The sequence below is a fragment of the Lathamus discolor genome, chromosome 17 (genome assembly GCF_037157495.1).
Source record: "Lathamus discolor isolate bLatDis1 chromosome 17, bLatDis1.hap1, whole genome shotgun sequence".
NCBI classification, from domain to species: domain Eukaryota; kingdom Metazoa; phylum Chordata; class Aves; order Psittaciformes; family Psittacidae; genus Lathamus; species Lathamus discolor.
This window is the reverse complement of record NC_088900.1, coordinates 5,414,248-5,438,465: the sequence shown is the minus strand read 5'-3', so window position 1 is coordinate 5,438,465 and position 24,218 is coordinate 5,414,248. Positions and strand designations below refer to the sequence as shown.

At 40.3% G+C, this 24,218-nt stretch overlaps 1 long non-coding RNA gene across 2 annotated transcripts; it reads left to right on the top strand.

Annotated features, from left to right (window-relative positions):
• The first annotated feature begins 2,355 nt into the window (after nt 1-2,355).
• Nucleotides 2,356-13,368, top strand: LOC136023141 (uncharacterized). 2 transcript variants are annotated; one of them, XR_010616488.1, is made up of 3 exons: nt 2,356-2,983; nt 3,564-3,711; nt 12,847-13,368. It is a non-coding gene; the product is annotated as an uncharacterized LOC136023141 (long non-coding RNA). The 2 variants fall into 2 exon arrangements; XR_010616489.1 differs by lacking the exons at nt 2,356-2,983; nt 3,564-3,711 and adding an exon at nt 10,352-10,443.
• Nucleotides 13,369-24,218: the final 10,850 nt, after the last annotated feature.

The window sequence follows — 24,218 nt, the reverse complement described above, 5'->3', positions numbered from 1 at the left end:
TTCAGTAGCCGGCTGGCTACTAAAATATTTTGAAGTTCGTCTCTCAACTTCCTGCAGGGAGGACTCTTTGAGAAAATGGCATGTTTCCTCAATGCCTTTCACTTTTTCCTTGTATTTTACCTGCAAGAAATGGAAGAGGAGTAGGAATTTTAGATAATGTTGCAAACTTGGGAGATAATGACCTGATGTGATACTCTTTCTTCTGATAGATGAGAGCAAAGGGTTGTTGAATTTGGTTATTGCTCTTTCCTAGCCTTTTAATTATCCTGATTGTGTAGAAACTGACTTCATATCCCCTTGTTTCTGATATAAACAACTATGAATTGTGTTGTCTTTGTGTAGCTGGGAATGGTTGCACTGAAGTAGCAACACCTCCGTTTGCATTTTTGGGTTTGCATCGTACTGGAGGGCAGAGTGACTGGGATTCAGAGCACTGCCACCCTGGGTACAGACAGCATCAGTGATATTTGGTTTGATACGTGCGAAGAAGACTGCCTTAACAAAGTTTTAAAGAACTTTCCTGAAGCCATCTGCAAAATAAATACACCATACCTTCTGTGCTTTTCCCTCTTTTGCAGCATCAAGGACATGAAAAAACAGTGAGTTAAGCCTCTTAAGAAGCCCTTCTTCCTTTTTTCTTCTGCAATGCCAATATATATCCCTTGAATTTATTTCCTTTTCTAGAAAGTCCAGCTGTAAAGCAGAGACAGACATAACAGTTCAGATTTGCAGGAAGCTGATTAGATTATAAACTTCATTAAAGCTAGTGATGTAATCCGCATTCAATGCTTTTGGCAGCATATAGCCAACTTTGTTGCCACAGAGGATGAATGCTTTGCAGTGCTAACTCTGTGTGCTATTTTGGAGTAGGGTAAGCATATGAACTAGAGAGTACAAGGATCAGCAGAAGAAGATACAGATAGGGCAAGAAAAAGTTGATAATGAAAAGGAGATGTAAATAAAATGGCATACATGTATTTCAGTTCATCTTGCACTGTAAGAAAATACTACTTATGGGGCATAGAAAGAACTAAAATTTCCTCTGCCTAGTGGAAAAGCATCAGCAAGGAATTTCCCACAGAACTCAAACCTGTAAATAATTATAGTTTGCTGGAGCTATAATTACCAGATCTGGATCTGTAGCTCTTCTTGGTAAAGCTCCAAGAGACTGAACAGTAGGAATTACATTGTGTGTCCAGGGGTTGGTTTGGGCACCTATAACAGGCCCAGTTTCACCTGTAACTGGACTTATGGTTCTGGCACCAATAGTGATAGGGACAAGGCCTGTGAATAAAGAAAGACTAAGTATAATACTTTGAATTTAGATCATGAATTCTAGCTGCAGCCCTAGCTGGCAGCTTTTAAGTTCAAAAGGAGCTGAGAATGATTTCAGATCACCCAATGAAAAACAAACTGAATTTTCCTGAGCTGAAAATGCTGTATACCAGGTGTTGGACCACTGCACTGCAGACCTTCATCTTCAGGTAGCATCAATTTATGTGTGGCCCTGTCACTGCGAATAACATCAGAATAGTTCTCCTAAAGAGTACAATAGATTTTTGAAGGTCTGAAAGCCACTGTGTGATTTGTTCTCAGTCCTAGCTCTCCTTCACTGTTACTCTGGTGTTGCTTGTTCTGAATATGTACACCATGAAAAAAGGTATTTTCCATTCAGTATTGAGGTAGAAACTCAGCTATTTTGGTAGGCTGTTTTCCTCACCCTGAAAACAACGTGTCCTTGTCTCTCTACTGTTTACATTATTCAGATCAATTTCATACTCTACCTTTTCCATTTCTATCTTCCATGGTTCCTGCAAGTGGAAAAGGCTGCCTAGTATTCCCGTCACAGTCTATTCCCAGAACTGGCACCATCAAACCAGACCCACCAGGATCTGGGATTTTCATTCCAAACACTGCAGGGATCCACATCTCTGTGCTATGGTATTTGATCATACCTAGTTTGTTAAAAAAAAAGATGAGAAACGTAAACCATTAAATAGTCTTGTGATAAAAAGAACTGTTTTCAAAGGCTTAGGATGCTGATATCTTGGATAAATCCTGTGATGTAAATGGGTGCATTGCTGTAGCCTTCAGTGTAATGACACTGGTTTACTCCTTAAAACAGGCTGGTTGTTTTATACGTACCCAATTTACCACCGTTACTCTTGAGACTTGAAGCTATTTGCAGTTTTTTCTCCAGGCTTCGCAAGCAATGTACTGCATGATAAAACTTAGTAGTGAAAGACTTCTTCATATCTTCTACTGAAGCCTTTAGTGCTGCTAATCTGTCTGCTACTAGACCGGTATCTTCCAAAACTGATGCCTTAAACTGTTCTATAGCATTCACCACATGGGCTTGTGATACCAGCCAGTCAGTTTCCAGCACTGCTTGGTAACTTCCGCTGTGGGGCCGCACCTCGTCTTGCTGGAGGTGAGCTCCATGTACCCGGGTGATTTTCCCACTCAGAGGTTCGGTGAAGGCATCTCCAAGCAGCATTATGTTTCCAGAAGGACCCAGCAGCCCACCTAGAGGTATAACTTCTCCTGCAGTCAAGGAACAGGAAATGAAAGTCAGAACATCACTTGGCAACTCGTCATTATGGTCTGGTCCTTCCCGTTCAGAAAAAGGCACAGTGATAATTCACTTCAATTGAAGTTAAAATAGGTCTTATGAGCAGTGCATACCTCACTCACTGACTTGTGAAGAGCATTCACCTACCGGTGTTACTATCCAAACCGACTCCGAGTATTGGAACAATCTTGCCTCCCTTTGGCTCAGCCATAGGACCCCCGATCTCCAGAGGTGTCAACATGCCAGTAAGGGGGTTAAGGTACATCCCACCAACAGCCAGCTTTTGCCCAGTGTGAGGATGAATCGTAACCCCGAGCACTGGAACTTCTATTTTCGTCACTGGATCTAGCATCAGTCCTCCCATAGCAAACACATTTTCAGGACACAGGACTGGAAGTTTTGTCTTCACAGGTAGGCCAGTGTTGGGACAAACTGGGTAAGGAATGTACGGGAATATGGGCACTTCAGGCTTCTGACGCCTACCTGTGTGTAGAACCAGAAGAAATTTAACATGGTTATGCAGAGTAATGCTAATGATAAGGAAGCTCTAGAGCTCAGAATGGAGCTTTCAGAGGATGCTGATAGTAAAGGTCACTTGTCTTTAGGTCCGGAATGAAATGAATGAATTTCTAACAGTTGAATGGGTTTTTTAATTTAATTTTTAATTTGGCTACTCCTTTAAAGTTGCAAGTTTCTCAGCATATAATGGTTTGTACAGTTTAATGAATAGAGGGGCTAAAAAGTGTCAGAAACAAGGACCACCTATCATTTCCTTTTATACACACCATCTAGTGTGTTTTATCCACAGTAAGTCTTATATACTAGCTGAACAATACTTCTAATGCCATGCTAATTAGAAGCTTTTGCAGATTTTCTTTAGGTTTTGATATGGGAAAAGTATATGCAAGTATAGCACATTGTGGTTTTCTGTTTGTCTGTTTGCTGTTTGGTTCTGATTTTAACCAGTGCCCCACTAAAACTCCACAAACAGGCAGTCTGAATCATTATTATTGCTTTGTGGCACTTACCGGAAGCAGAATCTACAACACAGACCAGCCTGGATATGATGGGATCATAACCAATGTTGCCAGCTACGTGAAGTACCTTTCCAGTCTCAGGATGGAGAAAACAATCACTAGGTACTGGCCCAGGGCACTGACCGGTCAGCAGCATGGTGCAGTGTGGGTAGGGATTTAACAGTCCAGTGATGGGATCCGTGCAGACAACATCAGGTGCTCCAGCAGTGCCATCTGAGCCTAAAAGCAGTTTACAATAGAAGAGGAGGGGAACAGACATGTGAATAAAGAAACTGATCTTTCTACTGCCTCTAACAGAAGATTTTACATGCACTAATATTAGAAAGCAGACAAACACATCAGATTACTCTGATGTTGATTGAATTTATTGAGACTTGCCTACAGAATAGCTCCTTTCCCTCTCTGTTGCCAAGAGATAACTAAGCAAGCACCCAGCAAAGATTTTGGTAAATGCACATCTGACATTCTTCCTAAGAAACAATGTAGAAGAGTTCTGCTGATGAAGTTGGTTTTGTAACAACCCCTTAATGCACAAGTCGTTAGTGGATGAGGACTTGGTTTTCTGAATACAATCTCTTTTGACTTAGCTGTTAGTTCTTTTGAGATCTAGGTATTTTTCACAACCTGTATTTTGTCATCTGTGCTCCACCAGCCCACCTACAATTCCTTACACATTCACATCATTCTCAAACAGATTTCTTGAGGTTGTAGTTACCCACTAGCTCCTGCTTGGTAAGTATCCTGGTTTTAGCTTTGTTAAGAAGGTGAGCTCCCATTCCTTCACCCAGCACTCCCCATGCTTTGAGGCGGTGACTCTCCTTTGTTATTATGCTTGACATCTTGGTGCTTGCAACCTCTATCTGGGCTAATAGGCTGAAATTCAAGATACAAAGATGGTTACTTGGCCGTTGGAAGATAAGGTTAAACAATTTAAAGGGAGCAGTAAACGAAGAATTTTGAGGGATGTGCAAATAATATCTGCACTTTGACAGAGTGCTTTATGAGCATTTGCTTTGGCTAATGCAATAGAAAAGACCACTTTCCTGTTTCTCTCTTTTCATGTTAATTACACCATTCTGATTCTGCCAGTGATAGGACCTGTCAGAACATGGGTAGCATGTTGTCTAGAACTGGTGTGATATCCCAGAGCCAAATCAGTTGGTAGCACAAGAAAGGCCTTCCAAAATGTTGTTGTCCCAAGAATAAGATGGGAATCTCTTCAATTTATATCTCTGGCTTGCTTTACACAAGCATGAGACTTACAATGTGATCTTTTGGATCAAGAATCCATTTTCAGCTTCCAGATGTATGTACTGCCAACCACAAGCCAACCCAAGTGCTTGCCATGAATGTTTTCTAGCTAGCAAAAATAAAACTGTGGTAGAATTTTGTATCATATTTATTACCTTGAATAGTCTGGCTGAGACCGTGTTGTTTGGTTTCCTTTACAAGCCACCTTATTTGTCAGCATTTCTGCCAATCTCACCACCTCTTGCAAGGCAGAATTGAACATGATGCAGTGCTCTTCCTGACAGTTCAGATCATGCTGTAATAAGTGTATCTGTTGGTTTACATTTTCCTCATATTCAGCAGCCAGCCGTTTCCTTTGCTGCATCTCTTCTTCTGCCTAGGTGGAATATAAGAAACAGGTATCTACTTTTTGCTTGTTTACATTTGGATAAAACTTGTCTGGCCTTTAATAAAGTGACAACAATTAGAAATTTAACATAATTTTTGTTTCACACTTAGAACTTTTGTAACAGTCTGAACAATTTCAGTTCCAATATTGAAAAAGAAGTTGCAACGCACACTCAAGCAGAAGAATTTAGGCTGTTTTCAAAGCTGAAACTTCTGCTACCAAAGCAGGGAGACAAGAGCTCCCAGAAGAAGAGATGGGATGTACAGATGTATCAGACAGATCAAACAAAAAAAGAGAGTAATCTCTCAGAGATTCATCTCTGTGTTAGCACAAAGCAGGAACAGCAACACCTTTAAATGTTTTAAAGGCCCAGAAGAGCCTGTGCTTCACAGACATTGCAGTGTTGTTTTGCAGCCTATGAAACATTAAATGTCTACAGTTCCAAAAGCGAAGTTTTATGTGGCCATGCCTAAAATTATGAGAGTACTGAGAATTTCATTTGTTATTTCATGTGTAAGTGTCGCTGAGCTAAGCTCTACCTGCTGTTTTGCTTTTAAGTAGGCTTCTGTCATTGTGCTCTCATAATCTATCTCTTCTGGGGTACTCAGTGTCTTTATCCAAAGGTTTTTCAGTGAAGATATTTCACTTGTAAGCTTGCGATAGATAGTTTTTACCTTTGGTGGAAGAAGAAAAAAGATCGCATTAGGACTGTAAGAGATGATTGAGAGATGGTAAAGCCTCTCTTCAAAATAGATACCTCTGTGTAATTAGAACGCATGCTGCTGCCTGAATGTTCAGTACAAAACACATTAGTGCTAGTTTGTCTCAGATTAGGGTATGATGATTTTGCCACAGTACTCATCTGTTAACTGCATGTTGTGATTCCAGCTCCCTCTACTGTCCTTTAAACCACAAATAGTATCAGTTCAGTGCAGAGCCATAAGGCAACCAAAATGACCTGTCTTAAGGTCGCTACTTTTTGCACTATGTCACATGGTATGAACAACAGAGAATATAGGTACATATTTGTGTTTCATGTTCTACAAAGATGAAAGTTGAAATGAAGCATGTTCCTAATAGCCAAAGCTTAATGAAACAATGGTAATAAAGTCACCAGTTTTAGGCTCTTTCTACATAAAAATAAGTAGCCCCGGAACACAATTTACCTCTTCTTTGAAATGGCCCAGTTTGGTTGTGACAGACAGTGATTGTCTCAGCAAAAGTTCAAAGAAAACATCGGTATTAAATGACTCAAGGTCTATCTGTTCTTCAGACTCCCAAACATAGCCCTTCTTGAGGAAGCCGGCTGAAACGTGAATATTCATTAATTAGCTTTTTTTTTCCCCATTTAACACTTTTTTGAACAAAGAATCGTAGAATTGTAAAAGAGTTAGGGTTGGAAGGGACCTTAAGATCGTCTAGTTCCAACCCCCCTGCCATGTTGCCTAGGCTCTGTCCAATCTGGCCTTGAACACTGCCAAGGATGGAGCATTTACCACTTCTTTGGGCACGTAAAACAATTTAACAGCCATTGTACGTTGCTAAACATGGGATTCTGGCTCCATTATACGTAAATAGCTGCATAGACACACCATTGTTTAGCCTTTTTGCTATCTGACCTGTTCCATCAGTGCTGTGAGAGTCATCATCCATGCTACCTTTGTTCTGCAGCAAGGGGTGACATTTTTTAATGGAAAAGACTGTTGATACATTGGAGGAATAGCTGTCCAGATTATACTTCAGCTGTTGCCTTCGATATGGAGGGCACGTAGTGCCTTTCTGTGACCAGCTAAGTCCTTGACAAAAAAGCTGCAAAACAAAACAAGGAAGTTCCTTTTCTTATTTTGACACATTCTATTAATGTGATTCACATGTTATTCACTTAACAGGCAAGATGCATCATCACCTGTAAAGCAAGGACCCTGATGAGAGTTTGTTTCTAAGTACATCATTAAAGTCATCTGTTATAAATCAGAACAATTACTAATCCCAGCTGATAAGGCTGAAACCAAGGGGAAGGAAGTATAGTTATCTGTTGTTTGGATCTGCTGTATGAATAAATCACATTTTCTGCCATTACCACAGTGGTCTGGTTGCAGGAAAAGCCTGTTCATTTCAGAACATGCTAGAAACATAAAAGGATGGCTGTCTGGGGACTTAACAGTCTGAAGGACCAGCTTGTTTTTTAATTGTGAAACAGAACATCTGATTTTAGGTATATTGGCATCAATAGGACTTTTTTCTGAATAAGAAGTGAAAAACTGAATGTCCCATGAATGATGACTGGAAGAACTTATTCATGACTGACAGCTCTTTATAATGGCATTCCAGGACTTATCTACGTCCTTTTATTTTGAGGCAGGCTTGGTCAGACATTAAAGAAAATATAATTACCATCTTATTGATCTCATTCCTTCTCAAAGAGTTGTGGGTTATGAGTTCCCAAAGAGTTGTGAGGAATTTTATTATAGTTTGATCTAATGAGGCAGAAAATGGGACTGAAATTCATCTGTATCTTGAGTGTCTCTATGTGACCTGTGTAGCAGGTAAATATATTGCGGCATTGGTGGTGCTGCATAGATTCACAGGGATTAATTTTACCTCCTATATAAAACCTGTGGTTGAGTTACAGTCTATCCTAATTTTCAGCCCTGTAGATGATGCCTAAGGGAACAGATAGCTTGCAGATTAGTTGTGCAAAATTTTATCAAGGAATCCTGTCTTTGCATTTACAATGTCCCTCTTAGCCAAGAATTTCATATTCCATACAAATGTTTGGAATTTTGTGTAACTACTACTTACTGTCAATACCACAGAGGCAATAAGCAGTACGAGAAGTCCTGTGATCACTGCAGTAATTGCTGTCCAGTCAGGTTTCAGTAGGAGGTCTTGGTTTTTTGCAATGCCCACCTGTACAGCATATCTGGGTGTTGTAGGGAAGAATGGCCCCTCTTCATAACACTGTCCTCCAAGTGGCATGACCCTAATGTACTTAACAAAACAAGCATAAGAAAGGCTGGTCACATGTCACTGCATCTGATTTAAATATTCATGATGATTTAAATATTAAATGTTACTTTGCCTGTTATACTGAATCAAAGCTTAGAAGCAGTTGCACCATTTTGCACTCATATATGCAACACATATGCATATATGTAGCCCACATGTAAACGCACCTGTACTGTATGATGTACAAAAGCTAAAAGATGCTCACTACTATTTTTTAAACTTCCAACGTTTCCAAACGTTTGTATGGAATATATGAAATTCTTTGCTAAGAGGGACATTGTAAATGCAAAGCCAGGATTCCGTGATACAGACCATTTTTTTGTGCTGATTGCTACTCAGCCGTAGCACATAGGTACCAGGGTGCTGGAACTGGAAAAGGAAGAAGAGGAATTGTTGGGCCTCTCTAACTTCCTCTCTGAGGCTTCGAAGGTCTCCCCAGTCAAATTCAGCATTCGTGTTGTACAGGTTGTTTCTAAGAGCAGAAGTAAAAAAGTCAGTTCTTGTCTCTGCCCACATTTTTTGGGTAGGCTCATAATTACAGCAGAGATTTACAAAGGTATAGTTGCCATTTAAGGTTCATCTACACCAGCAGAAAACTGAGGATTAGTGTGAGTTTGGGCACTGCACCTACAATTGTCCACACAGTTCTACTAGTTACTCACCCCCTGCTTTCTTTTGGGTTGCTCCAACTGGTTCTCCCCCCAAAAATGTGCTGTAGAATAAGTTAGCCCTAAGCATCATGGATATTTATTTAGCAGTGAAGAGAGAGTTACTGGGACCCTTTATATGTGTTTAATCACTGCAATGTCAACATGGAGAACGTGGACACCACATGTAGGTTTTGTCATTGATTACATGTCCCTGGTGTTATTTGTATACTTTGAAACTGGATGAATAGCAGAAAGTAAATCAAAATAACCTATAGGGGAAGAAACCCACAAAACCACCCCACCAAGCAAAAGCCACAAAGGAACAATGAAAGCTTTTATTGCAGTAGGATTTACTGATTTCTATTTGGGTTAGTTTACCAAAACCTAAACCATAGCTCCAATTAGATCACAAAACTCAATAACTACAAGAAAGGGGAGAGAACTTAAGGTTGACTAGAGGGATTGTACAGCATAAGTCAGTGAAAAATCAAGTTGTAAAGAGTGTGAATAGAGGTCAGAAATAGCATCAGCAAGACAACAGGAACAATATGTATGTATTCAATAAATGAAAGTTGTTTTCTTAGCAACTTTCATGCTGTTTCCTACCGTGCCAGAATGTCTTCTCTGTCAAAAAGACATTAAAGTATGTTTACTAATGAGATTTACACTCTTCCTAATCGTGTGTTCTCTTAATTCTATGTTGAAAACCAGGAAAACTTCAGCCTTGCCCTCTGTAGCTTAAGTGCATTAGAAATGTTCTACATTCATCATTTGTACTTACACATCATAAACGGGGTAATGCTCCTTGGAGACAATGAACATGATAGTAGCATTAACATTAATGCACGTGATGGGATTTAAGATGCCAGTAAATATGATTTTGGATGTGGAGTTTGAAGGTTTCAGGCTTTGTACCCGGGAACGTTCTTCACGGCCAGACTTAACTGTAAAAGCACAGACCTTAAGTTTGGATCATTACTGATCATATTCTGTCTGCAGAACAACTGCAGGATATAGCATTTGCTTTTACTTTATATGACTAAGCTTTATACATGCAAATTTTGTTTCCAAAATAAGGCTTACTGTCAGGACAACATGCAAACATGCCACTGGCTTGCTATAGATTTGAGGATTTCTCTGCAACTGCTAAAGAGGGACTCAAGTCCTGCTTTCCAAGAGGAATGCAAGTGGAAGGAGGGATAATAAGAAAGGCATCTCACATGCCCAAAGCTAAAAAGAGGATGTATAGAACTAAAGAATAGAGCTAAATTATGGATCAGGACTACTAAGCCAAAGGAGAGATGTGAGAAGAAATGAGGGAAGCTCAACTCTGCTAGCTGCTCCTGAGCTCTGCCCTCCCTGCATAACAGTCGAGGTGGTTGTGGTAGCACACACAGGTGGAGGCAACTCTTGCCCACACAGTTATTTCTCACTGCACCTGGGGGGAAAGGCTGGGAGCTAGATGGAAGTAGTCTGCTCACCAGTGGGTTTGGGCTGTGACTGCAAAGGATCAGACTGACTTGCAGTGCAGAGAAGGTAAAGCTTTATGTTTGACTTTGCTCAGTGTGAACAGTTTCTCCAGGAATTTGAAGATGGTGAGGTCTGTTTGATTTAACCATTGTTATTTTCTAGTTAAGCCAGTGCTGCAGATGGTTGATGGGACAAAGCACAATTAAATCTTTGAGAAGCTGTATTAAATATGTGCTTTGGAGATTTATGGGAGAACTTACCTGAATCTGTTGCTGAAGCAGGCATATTCTTGTTATGTGACGAAGCCTCATTTAGCATGAAGTTGTGAAATAGTTGTGGGTCAGGATCATACACCCCTAAAAATCCTTTTCCTGAAGTGGTGTAAAAAGCATTGGTCACTTCTTGTTTTCAGTGTGCTGGGTAGTGCTTTTCCTGCTAGTTTATAGAGCATCTGCTCACCAAAGACCTCAAGTAACACTTAAAAATCTAAACCCAAATGGTATGCTTTTTAGTTCTTTGCTCTTATTTTTGAGCAGTGCTCTGATTGGGCCTCACTCCAAGCCTTTAGGTTTTGTTTGGTGTTGCAAGACCTGTTCCTTAAATAGCATCTGGTTTACCTTGGCTGAAGTCAAGGAAACTGGGCAAATTATTACATCTTATTGTTATTGCTAAACTTTCACGTAGTTGTGCAAATAGTGCTTTTGGATTATGGCTTTGTTCAGGAGAAAAATATGTTTAGCTACTTCTAATTCTACTTGGTAAACACCCACTGATACCCGAAGCCCAAGGGAAAATCTTTATGGAGAAAGCACCTGAGAAAGGAGTTCAGGCAAATCTGTTTATGATAATTTTGGGAATGGGAGGAAATTTGTGAATATCTGTCCTTTCCTGTACTATTCAAAATATGCAGATTTCAGAGGACTGTTCTGGGATTGAGAAGGACGATTTTTGCATGGAGTAATTAGTTTGTATTGCTGCATGCTATCAGGGTATATGCACCAAGATTTCTTATTGTGTTATAAATATCATGGAAAGGCTTGTGAGTATAAAAGCCATTTAATATATAGATAATACTATAGCTGTTCTTATTCTTTCCCTTACCACTCATTTTCACGATGAATGTTGGATGGGTATATTTGCTTTGTTCTGAAGTGCAGATGTCTTTTAAAGAGAAATATGGTCTCAGGAGAACTCTTCTTAATTCTTCTAAGAAAACAGCAGTCTAATAGAAAAAGAGTTCAAAGATTTCTTTTTTTACATTAATTTTGCACACAGTTGCAATATAAGATCATATACAGAAATATGCTATACACAGAATAGTGCCTGGTGGTTTTGTTTCTTGCTTTCTGTAATTTCCCAAGAAAAAGGGAATGAGGGTGTTCTTTGGTTAAAGGATTACTAGAAGTCTAGAAAGCCTAGCAAAACAAATAGATTGTGAAAATGACTGCAGTTTTTACCTTGCTCCCATTTCTGTAAGTGACAAAAAGCTGAGCATTTTTGTCTGTACAGGTGACCTGCAGAATATCTCTTTGTTGTCTTCTGCACTGAGAATTACACACACTCTCCAGACTGTCAGTTTGACAAATGCAGAGGCCAAGAAACTTGTCATATCCTTGATAATCTCTGGGGACAGTGCAAACCTGCAGAAGGAAAAAAAAAGGGATAAAATAGCAGTACAAATGATGTCCAGGTGTTGCTTAAGTGAGGAAGTGAATCTGGGCTTCCTGTTTCAGGTTGAAGAAGAGGCAAAGTCTCCTGTGAAAATGCCAGTAACACTTGGTTGCCATGCTCTCTGTGCCTTCTGAAGGAAGAGTTTGAGCCTTTAGGGTAGTTTCTGCATGATCTTTGGATTTAACTAATGTAAAAACTGAAATACCTTCTCTGAGCAATAATGAACCCATCCTTCCTTGGTTAAACACTGTCCTTCCTGATTTCGGGAAGCTGAATCTCGACAAATATCATAAGCTTGCCTGACACAGTGTCTTCCATCATTTAAGGACCTCCAATAACCTGGAGGGCATGTGCAGTGAGCATCACGGGGCTGGAAGAAAAAACAGGCGTTTGCTTAGGAACCTGCAGACTCATGCAGATACTATTCTGTACATTGCTGCATTAAGCGCTGCATGTTATCTGACCAGGGTCAGATAAAACTTTGACATCCATACACATGCACTTTATCTTCCAGCAATGGGGGGGGATTTGATGTAGCCCTGAAGAAAGTCAGAGCATATGGGGACCTGGTGTCCACTTCCCCCTCCCTACGTAATTGTAAATGAGGTGTAGGATTAAAGATTGTCAATACTAAAGAGAGACTGAAGAAAGACATGCAGGTGAGCTAAAGAAAATGAAGAACAGAGTGTAAAGAAATACCGATATGTGTGAAAGCTGAAAAGCTTTTGCAGGACTGCTCCTGTACCTGAAACACCTGTCCTTTCCCAAGACAGATGCACGTCTCTTGCCCTTCTGCAGGCTGCATTGCCTCTGAGCCACATGGAAGACATGCATTTTGGCCGGGCATGGGGTTGAAGAAATCCACTGGGCATGCCAAGCAGCTGTGCGATATCAGTGCTGCTCTTTCTGAACGGAAAGTTCCGGGCGGACATGGAACTGGTGTGATACTTCCTTCGGGGCAGAAAAAGCCTTTGAACAACAGAAATGCTCATCAAATCTTCTTCTATAATGCAGCTGTATTATGTAGATGGATGAGTTTGCATCTTTCTAGTTTAAATATTGTAGCTTATTTATGTCATCATAAACCACTTAAATCAGTTAAATGAATCCTGCTTCGACAAAAACATTTGTCCATTTCATTATTGTTTTACTATGCAGCACAGAAAGGAAGTCTTCTGATGTGTAAATCTGATTACACTGCATGCTCTGTTCTTGTTGTTTAAGCTTACTTACCTTTCATAATAGGAATTTCAGCAAGCTAAATTGTTATCTAAGGTCTCCTGTAACATTCAACAAAATAAAAGTCTGACTGCATTTTTATTGAGCAGTATATGACTGAGAAGCATTCTAAAGAAGCTAATAATCTCTGCTAAGTTATCTACAAATACCTGCTGGACAAATTGGCATATTCTCTTCTCTTCCATTGCAATAAAGTCCACTTTGACAGTCATCATCATTTTGAAGTTGTAGTTTCCCATTGCCACAAGGCAAGCTTGAAAAAATAGAGAAAATGAAGAGGAAGAGGGCCATTTCTCTATTGCACCAACTAGCTTGATTTGCCAAATGCGGGTAAGTAACAAACATGCATAAGGAGAGTTTTCCTTTCAGCCACTGAATATTTAATGGTAAGTGAAAGTTAAAACATGCTAGTGTAGTGGTGTAAAATATTCATGGAAGTTATTTGAGCCTATTGCACTCCCCTACAGGTCATATAACAGAAGCTGTACTCTGTCCAATCTAAAGAATTTACGTATGAAATATGACTGTTGCAGCACAGATAAGGGTTTATTTATGGCTATAGAAAATTTGCCACTGTACTTTGTAATGTCAAGTTTTCAGGGTCCCTACAGCAGCCATGATCTTTCAAAGCCTGTGAATCCGTGTTTCCCAGAAAGGACCATCAGCTAGTATGGTGTGCACAGGGTTTTATTTTTGGGATAGGCTGCATAGTTTATGATGAGCATAAACAAAAAAACCTGTTAAGCAATTGGTGTCTTTGGGGCGTTCACAACAGAAAATGTGATTATGCATCCCTCTGTTTCTCAAGAGCTGTGGCAGCTCTTAGAACCCAGTTCAGGGAACCGCTTTTGAGTGTGCTCCGCCTTTTTGCCTTCCTCGTGGGGGTGTTAAACGGTGGGAAAAGCCGCAAGCGCTGGTGAACCCGCTGGCAGCAGGGCAGGGCTCTGTCCTGCCGCAGGCTCCCTTGTCCCACAGCAGGGGGCAGTCGGCCTCCTCCTGCCGCCCGCAGCCCGCGGTGAGGTGAATTGCCGGCGAGGGGAGGTAACGTCGCGTCTTGGATTAATGGGCATTGGAGGCACTTCTGAAACCTTCGCCGTCTTAATAAAAGGTCATCTCCCCATGTGTCAGGAAGGCTGTGTCATATATCTAGCAGAGGCTTCTGTTGTGAAGTGTGTAATCAAGTATTCAAGAGCATTTTTGGATGATGCTTCCCCCTGCTCTCCTCAGTTTGTGCCTTCTGTGGCAATAGTAAATGCACACACACTTCTTTCACGCAGCTACTAATTCAAAGAGCTGTATTTGGGCTGGACTTTCTGGGGATACAATAAATGAGTGATTTCCAGGTATATTTTGAATGGCAGCCACTGGTCAGCCTGAAAAATAAACGTGAAGGGAGGGTCATTCAGAGAGGGGAGATGTTGGTTTCTGGTTTTGCAAAAGTTAGGACTGTGTCTTAATTGCCAGTGTGTGGGTTGCCAGAAATTGTTGCTGTCCCTTTGGCAAATACCTGATTTTACAATGAAGGGTTAGTTGGTATACAGTTTCGTTTTATATGGGTAGTAACGGCTGGAGTCCTCAGCCAAAGGTTCTGCTTTATAGGGGAATGTACAATACAATATCCACTAAAACGGCTGGGTTCTTAAAGCGTGATTTGTTTAGATATGAATTGCCTGCACTTTAAATTACAATCCAAAACATTCCCATTCAGTGGCTGCCTAACGCTGGAAGTGCCTAAACTTCCCTCCTTGTTTGAGTTTGCATTCCCCAAACACAGAGATCTCTGTCTCTGAGCATGCCTGGAATTGCCTCCATTGGAGAAATCCTGTGCATAGGTCTGCCTAAAACAGATTGGAATGCAGGAACTAGCTGTGATTCTGCCTGTTCTCTTGTCCCTGCAGGGCTTTGCTTTGGTGCCTAGACTCAGAGCACACCTAGTAAATTCTGGTAATTGCCAAATTAAGGGCAGCCATTTCTTCTTCTTCTTTGTAGTCTGTCTGTCTCTCTCTTTGAATCACAGGTAAAGCCAGAGCCATCTGCCAGCCAGCATCCATGGAGCTGGAACACTCACACAGGAATCAGAAATGTACTTTCAGTTCCTTTCTTTCCCAGAGAGGTTTCAATCCACATCTCTTACCTCATAAGCTAGTGCGTTGCTGCCAATCAGTATCTGTGAGCAGTGGGTGGAAAGCAAAAGGGAGATAATAGAGGAATGACTGCCTAATCTAGTTGCTCTGTGCGTCTGCTAATGTTGTTGTCTAGGGAAAGCAGTGAGTTGTTCATATTTAGCTCCTTCTTTCCAGCAGTGCATCTGTATTTCAGCCAGCTACTCTAAAGCTCTGGAATCCACTGGAAGTCTGGAATATTCCTTTTTTTTTTTTTTTTTTTTTTTTTAATTCTAGGGAAGATGAGGTTGGGCAAGCATCCCATTCCTGGGTCTGATAGAGTTCAGGTTTAGGGAATGCAGCTTTCATAGCATTGTGAAAATGACCACAGGAATTCACTTAGGCATTAGGTTTCATAGGTAAAGAATATGAGAGAAAGTTTAGTAGCTTTTCTTCATATAGGAAGTATTTTATAGTTATGTATCTGACTGATTTGCTACAAGGCCAGCATCCCATGGTAATGGGTCTGGAATAAGGAAACAGGTTGTGATATCATTGTCGCTGTTGAATCTTAGGTTAGTGATTGCTCTCTGTTATGAGCAGATGCACAACTTCCTTTTTCTACAGAACTGATATACAGTGTTGCTCTGTGTGTGTCAAGTTGCCATTTTCCTGGTGGGGACTGGAGTTTACTATCCCCATAAAACATTTTGTGACTGCAATAAAGACCCAGAATTGGTGCCTGAGTCATTTTCAAAGCCCTGGATGACATGATGACCCTTAGTCATTACCTATCTTAACTCTTCAGTCCAGCAAAAGAACAGAAAAAAAAGGGGAGGCCAAATACAGGAAACTCGAGTTTTTCTATTTATTTTTTAAATAAGATGGAAAAATAAGTCCTGTTGGGTAAATAGCCTTTAAAAGCATCATATTGAAGATGGAAATTGGAGGATTCACACCTTCTGAAGAGAGCAAAGCAGTCTCTTACTGTACTTTTCTGGTATGGGACTTGTAAAACCATCCCTGATGCACATGCAGTGAACTTAATCATCAGTGGTTTTGATCATCTTTCAAGCTGTATGTTATTGCTATTGCTAGCTATTTTTCTTCCTGGGTATCTGTGTTTGAGAACTATTTGGTATTTTAATTACATGGTATCAGCATAAGTGGTACTAATATGATTTTGAGAATCACAGTAAGGCAGTCAAGAAAAATTTGGGGCTTATTTCTCTGTGCAGTTGAATAAAGGTTTCTAAACAAAGGGAAGGCTGCAGTCACACAGCCATGGGTGGTGGTTGTTCCTCTGCAAATATTTGACCAACATACTCCAGAGTTACACAGATTATTTCTTTTCCACATAAAGTTTATTCTCCAGATAATGTTTACAGTAGACTGTGACTCTACTAAAGGAGGCTAGTTTCCTTTAGATAATGGTTGCTCTACAATCGTATGGGTTCTTGGAAGAGAAACTTACGCAAATGCTGAAATAGCTTTAAACAATTCCAGTGAAAGGCTGGGCTGTGACAGTTGGCACACCTAGGTACTGATAGTTTTTGATGGCATTACCCACAACTAATTCTCAGAGGACTTATTACTCTAAAAACTACAACTTATCTTGAGCCTTTGCACCTTGCTCTCCAGGGTTAGGACATAATGACAAACTTGCAGTATTCATGGTGCTCCCTTTCAGTTTTACAGCTGGCTGAACTGGGAAGGGAGGGTGAGGGTAATTATGTGACCCCAATCTCAGAAAAAGTCAGAAGACTTACAGCTAGTTCCTGCAGACCTGCTTGAAGAAGTAGGAGTTGTAACATACAACATATTTATTTTATTGTGCTTGGGTTTTCTTTGTTTTACGGTTGTCTTTAATTTTGTGTGTGTTTTGTTGGGTGTGTTTTGGGTTTTCTTGTTGGGTGAGGTGATTTGTTGGGCTGTTTTTGGTTTGTTTGTTTGCAGTGTGCTTAATCCCTGCAAAAGAGGAAGGCATCTTTCTCCACATAAAATACAAGCATGTGACAGCACAACCCGGAGCTTTGTTAGGGGTATTTGTCATCTTCAGAAAACAAACACCACCCACTAAATTGAAGTGGTGAAAGTGATCCAATGTGTGGAAGACTCTTGTTTTATTTTCGTTCCTCTTTCTATGCCTTCTTTGGTATATTCCTCTTTATTCTTCCCTATTTACTGCTCATCTAATTGGTTCTTTTTGGGTAGTCAAATGAGCAAAAGGCTTGGGGCACTTGGGACTCAGCTGCAGTGTTGGAAAACAAAAAAAACTGAAGACAAGATATTCTGAGATAATCCTGAAAAACCAGACGAATCATAATTTAAACAAATGAAAATACAGGCCAAAGAGAGCCCAGACATTTTCATCTCCCAGGGACAATGCAGAGACTGGAAGCTGCTAGGGTTTTTTTGCTTTGACTTTCTATTTTGGCAATAGCAATGTCCTATAACTAGGTAGATTAAAGCCTTGGAGGATATAAATTAGCATCTCTGCAGCTGAGCTCTGATTCTGGGAGAGGAGGTAATGCGGGGAGTATAGTGTCACATGGCTTTTGCTTTCTCAGGGAATTAAAATACAAACTTGAATCTGTAAGACAAAGAGCTGAGGTTTTGTTTTACAATATTGCCCTTGTTTCAGCTGGTTAGAGCTGTAATTTTCTTCCTACACAAATAGACAAGTATTTCATTGGAGATAATGAGCATAGGAAATAAAATTTCACTATTGAAATTATGTCTATTACGTACATAAATGTCATCAAGATGGACTTCAATAGTGTACATGCTTCGCAAGCATTCCACTTGGCTGTGAACTTGAAAAACTGCTGGGTTCTGCAGAACCTCATCTTTTTTTAATATCAGGAAAGGGATTGCCTTTGTGTGTGAGTAATAATTCCAGTGAAATGGAAAGGTCATGCTAACTAGGACTCAAAGCACACACCTGGAAGCATTAGAAAATGAAACCAGAAACTGTCCAAGGACTTAAAATCCTAGTAATTTAATTTCTGTTCACTGGTATATCCTAGAGTTCTTCTAGCAGGAAGATATTTCTTGATCAATTGAGATGTGATTTCATCACAGCTTGAGTGGAGGTGTAAACATACCTTTTATTCCAGCTCCCTGAAGAAAAGGATCAGAAAGATGCCTAAGAGTCTAGTGAAGAAAATGAAAGCTGGAGTTTTAAGGGGCTGTACTTTGTGGACTCTGAAGTACTTTGTTAAGTGTCAGGGTTTGTGAGGATGGAAATATTTTTTGGCCTTTGTGTATACCTTTGAAGGCAGGTTCTTGTGTGTTTTGTGCCGCTAGCGAACAATTAGCTGTGAATACCATTCTAGAAGTAATTGTGGAGTATTCGAAAACTGGTTACTCATCAGCAGCAAAGGGATCCAGAGGGGTTTATTGAAAACAAAACCAAACCAAGGCGATCTTAATATTTAAAATCTGCCACTAGATCTCTGTTGTATTAATTCCTGCTGCATTCTTTCCTTTACATCTGAAGTGAGTATTTATTCTGGGTTACACAGCAACCCTCTGGTTACTCAGTCTTATGATTTGTACATGTACTTATCACACCACACACATTTCAGTGTTTGTGTTTGGAGATCTTGTTATATCTCAAGAAATGAGACTTCTGTAAACTTATTTGGCTAGTGCTGATAGGTAGAGATAACAAATAGAGATAATCAAGAGCTGGGACCTACCCAGGCTGGCTTCTCATGGGTGTAGCAGTGAAGTATGTATAAGCATGGAGCAGAGCAGTGCCTGGAGCCTTCCTGATATCAACTGGTTAACACCTTCTTGGGTTTTTATACCTGAAAAGTGAGGTTTTATCCACTGGAGCCTAAACTCTTTCTGCTAATCTAAGCCAACCCCAAACCTGTGTGGCTCAATTAAATGTGAAGTGGCTTCAAAGCAGATGCCAAATAAAAAAATGTAACATGGAAACGTAGGGAAGAAGGAATAAGCATTGTTTCCTGGGGATTGCAAGAAGCTGATCAAGAGCCCCTTTCCCCTCAATGTCTTTCTGCAGTAAAAGCACTTCTTGGTAACTTCAGTTTAAAATCCTTTCTCCTCTTAGAAACCACATGGAATGGGGGATGGAGGAAAAAAAAGTCAGGAAAATTATGGTGTCCTACTTTGGGCACAGGTGCTTTGTGAACATCTCTTCATAGATTTAAGTAACTAGGGCAAGTAAGGGTGCCTGAAACTCCAGCCCACTTAGACTGTCTCAGGATAGAAGGGAGTTCTGCAATCTCCAGATACTCAGGAGCATAGCATGCTTTTATCCTCAGGACAACTGAAACTTCTGAGTAAACAGACTGATGAAGTGTGCAGCAACATTGAACTGCAGGTCCTACCTTTTGTTCATATGTGGCTGGGACAACCAGGGTCATAGTGATTGCTACAGCTTGAGAGATCTCCTCTCCAGATTGAGTGGAAGCCAGTATAGTTTCCTCTTTCCTTGCCTCCCCCTCTGTGATCCCTCTTCAAAGTGCTTGTGACATGCAATTTTTCAGTTAGTGGGACTCCTTTCTCTAAATTTAATTTCATCTGTCCTGTTCAGCACAGCTGCAGAAACATGTCTTGTTTTAAATTAAACTATTTGGTTTCCAAGTTTCTCTAGCCACAAAGAAAGTAGGAAAAATAAAACTTGATGGGCGAGACTGTTCTAAAAGAATCTGAATCAGCCAAGAGCTCGGCCTCTCCCTCGTGTTTGGCTCAGAAACTTGGCTCCTCCAGCTCTACTTGCAAGTCAGCCTGCTTGCCATCACATGGAGAGAGATGTGGAGTTATGGGAAACAGGATGCAGAGTGGGGTGCAGGAAATGTCAATGTGTTTTCTTGAATGGCAGCTGTTGATCCATATCCTCAGATGAGCTGTGGAGAGAGTCTGGTGTCCAACATCCCACTAACTCTTCTCTTGGTTCATCTTCTAAAACATTTAATTCTTTTTGTTTGTGTGCTATAAGGATTTTTTTTTAATGTAATTTATTTTCTTCTACGTGTTTTACTTACAATCATGGCATTGTTCTCTGTTTAAGTGAGCAAACAGTTCATACGCTTCTCAGCTAAGTTTTCTTGGATCTGGGAGATGATGGCTTGTTTAAGCAAAATCCAGCAGCCTTAGGCAGTCTTTGATGCAATAATTGTGGATATGCAACAAAGCATGATTACAAGAACACATTTTAAGGGATAAAATCAAACCAGGAGGTGAATTTTCTGCTGTGCTCAGACTTGGTTGGTACCAAGCTGAGGTGACAGGGTCAGAAAGCTGTTGGATCCCTGCAGATTTTCATATACTTATGCCAAAACCAATTTTGGTCCTGTTATTCCATTTGGCACAAGCAGTAATAAAGAATAATGCTGGAGTATTTCTGCCATCATTAGCTACTGAAAGCAGCTCTCAGAGGAGCTGTTTGCTTAAGACACCTTCCATAGTTAATGGTCTGTAACAGGTTTTCTCTCTGCTTGCAGGATTTTGTGCTGCTGAATATCTGGGCCAGAACCCGTCTGCTCTGATTCCTGTGTTATTTCTATTCTTTCAGTTTATATAACACCTAGAAGAGCTTCTGTGTGTTTGCCATGCAGGTTCTTGCTTATCCATAACATGTCTTCCGTAATCTTTTCATCTCTTACAATGCTATTTGTCACCCCTACAATTTATTCTGTGTACATTTCAGGGATACAGATGAACTGCTTGGTTGCAAGGCTTGCACTTTTTTTTTTTGTCACGGTGTTTTATAGTAGCCTATGCTAGTAATTGTGTTACTGATACCTTCTGAAAGCTAGTGGAAATACATCTGTGTGCACTAGAAAAGATGTCCAGTAGAGCTCAATGACTTAGCATTGCAGGCCTTTTTTCTCAAGATTGATCTACTTGTTGACTGTGTAGTAGCAGCATCCAAGCATCTGTGCTTGTGTTTCCTTCTGGAACCTTAAGATGTTGATTTTGCAGGAGAAAGATCTAATATTCAGCCAAAGTCCTAGTGAACTTCAGCTTTTAGGGCTCTGGTTCAGGTACTTCTTTTCACTCAATTCTTAGTGAAAAAACCCTAGGAAACTGGCATGAATACCACAGGATTCTGTACATCCATTTGAAGTACACAATTGCTCGGTCATTCACTTACTGTACAGGGTCTGTGGCCTTGTGACTATCACTGATAATAAATACGTGCAGCGTCCATCAGAGTCCTGCCAGGAAAACAAAGCCTTCATCCTTGTCAGGGCCTTCTTCAAGCCATTTCAAATCTGCAACAGGTTTCTCATGAGTTTCCTCTTCCCTGATCAGGAGCATCCCTCAGAACTGCTGGAAGTGCTGAATCTGATCTGTTTATTCTTATCTTTCTTTGCTGAATTGCTATTAATTCAGTGGCAACGCTTTTACACTGCTTTTAAAAACAATTATGCATGCCAATACTCATGTATCTTCAAAGGAGCAGGGAACCTGAGTAACCACATAAACCAGTGAATGACACTCATCTTGTAATATGGGGCGAGAAGCGAGGTGAAGAAGGAAAGCAGCTTCTCTAAGTATGGCTTGTGCCACGGTTCAAAGGCATGACTATAGCTTGTGGGGAGCACATGTGATCTGATTTAGAATGAATTAGCTGTAGGAGTTACACCACAACTACTAGCCTGGCCACCATAACTGGTGCTGAAGTGTCAGAAGCACAGCATTTGGGTCCCAGGCATGCCACAGTCTAGATGTGCACCCTGAACCTTATGCTGCTGTGGTTGCTGATTTAAAAAAGGGCCCAGGGCTGGGTAGTTTTGAGCCAAGTTGATAATGTAGATGCAGCTTAGAAGACATCTGCTCTCTGCTGTGTGCTGGACAGATTTAGTCCTGGGAATGCTCCCACTGTGTCCTGCTACATGTGCAGCGTGGTAACTCTTTTCCCTCTGCTATAAGTATGGTGGTAGAGCCTGTGTGAATAAACCATAGGACATGTCTTGAGGTCAAGAAGTCTTTCCTTGGAGTTCAGTGACCTGAAATCTTTTTAGCACCAGGACCATGGAAGCCGGTTTCTGTAATTAATGGGAAAGAGGATTTCATGGGAGCAAAAGGGTGTTTCCAGAACAATAGGCTGGTGTTCACGTGTACGTACTCAAAACTTCAGTTTAAAGACAGTTGTGGGTGAAGCTATGGAGTTAATTCTGAACATTGTAAAACCTTCAGCTGAGATCCTGCTAGCACTGTTAGCTGAGGAGTGTTGAGCTGGGACTGTCTAGAGATCTGTGGACAGACTTGCACAGTGTGTGTGGAATTGAAGGAAGTAAAGCTAATGCTTCAGTAAATGCTATCAATTTCTTTGAGACAGTCCCGAATTAGTAACAGGCCCAGGGTAAGGAGCTGCTTTTCCAGAGACGGTTTTCCTTTCATGATGGTAAGGGAAGCAACAGCCTTTCATCTGAACCATCAAGATCACTAGGCCTATCTAGTACTGTACCTAAAGGTCAGAGCTAATTTCAATGCTGGCCTTGAAATCAAGGAGGGTTTTTTCATGTTTTATTGAAGAAATAATCTTTTCCCCCAGTGTTCTGTAGTAAAGCTGGTGCTTCTACACAGGCACCTCTGGACAACAGCAGAATACCCGTTCTACTTGTCAGCTTTTAAAGTCTGCTTAATTTGCACTTTTTCATGATAGTTGCTTCTGTTGTGAGTGTAGCATGGCTATTACTAGTACATAAAAATCAATAAGTTACATATTGCATGAAATAACACATTTATTGACAGGAAGGAACAATGAAACAACGTAAAGCGTACCTACTAATGTCAATGCGATAAATGTATAACTGTTGTAGAACACACTTTACAAGCTAGTTCAGCTTTGAGTATATTGAATAAATGATACATACTAATAGCTGGAGATTCCTGTTCTTTTACCTGAATGGTTTCTGTGTGACTAAAAGAAATTGATTAATAATTCATTCCTATATGATAGTTTTCTACACTTTGAGATATCCTGTAAGCAAATTCATTTCTTCACTAGGAACGCTTATTGATACACTTCTCTATCTGTTCACCATACTGCTTCATTCTTGGTTCTGTAATTGATGCGGAATTTCTTGGTCAGTTTTCATTGTAAATAAGGAGTCTTTAGTTTCAGTGGGTGTTCAATCTGAGCCTTAAACTGCGTGAATGGAAGCTGAGTAACCTGGAAGATTGTCATTAATTCTCTTCAAAAGCATAAAAAGTTCTGTAAGCACAGATGTGAGTTAAAATGCAAACATGAGGGAAAAATGAGGGGGGGGGGGGGAAGAAAAAATCATTAGAGAAGAAGAAAAAGATTTTTATTTCCAAGTAAAACCTGGGACAAAAAGTGAAGAAAAGAAAAAAATCACATAATTAAACCATGAAGACACCTATGGAGAGGTGGTTGAATATTCTGTAGTGTTCTGTAATTCATCATGTGAATAGCAATTTAATATTTATTTTATGAAATACTTCAGAAGTTTTTAAGTATCATGTCTCATTCTGACCATAGAAAATACTAGAGAGGAGAGTGGTATTTAGGTGTTCAGGGCAGAAGAATCATAGGATATGATGACCCAAATCCCAGTGGAATTAACTAAAACACTGTCATTTTTCAGTAAAAGTTGATTTCTGTTGTGCAACATAGCTCGTGGAGCTTAACACTTAAGGATATCCAATAACAGGAATGTAACCTTTTTTACAAGAAGAAAATGCAAAGGGTTCATTAAAAAAATATTCCCCAAACATGCTGAGTACTCAATACTGGATCCTGCTTCGGCTACACATGAAAAATCTCCCATTTACTTCAACAGAAGGTACACATGTGAGCTGACTGCTGGATCAGTGACTTTG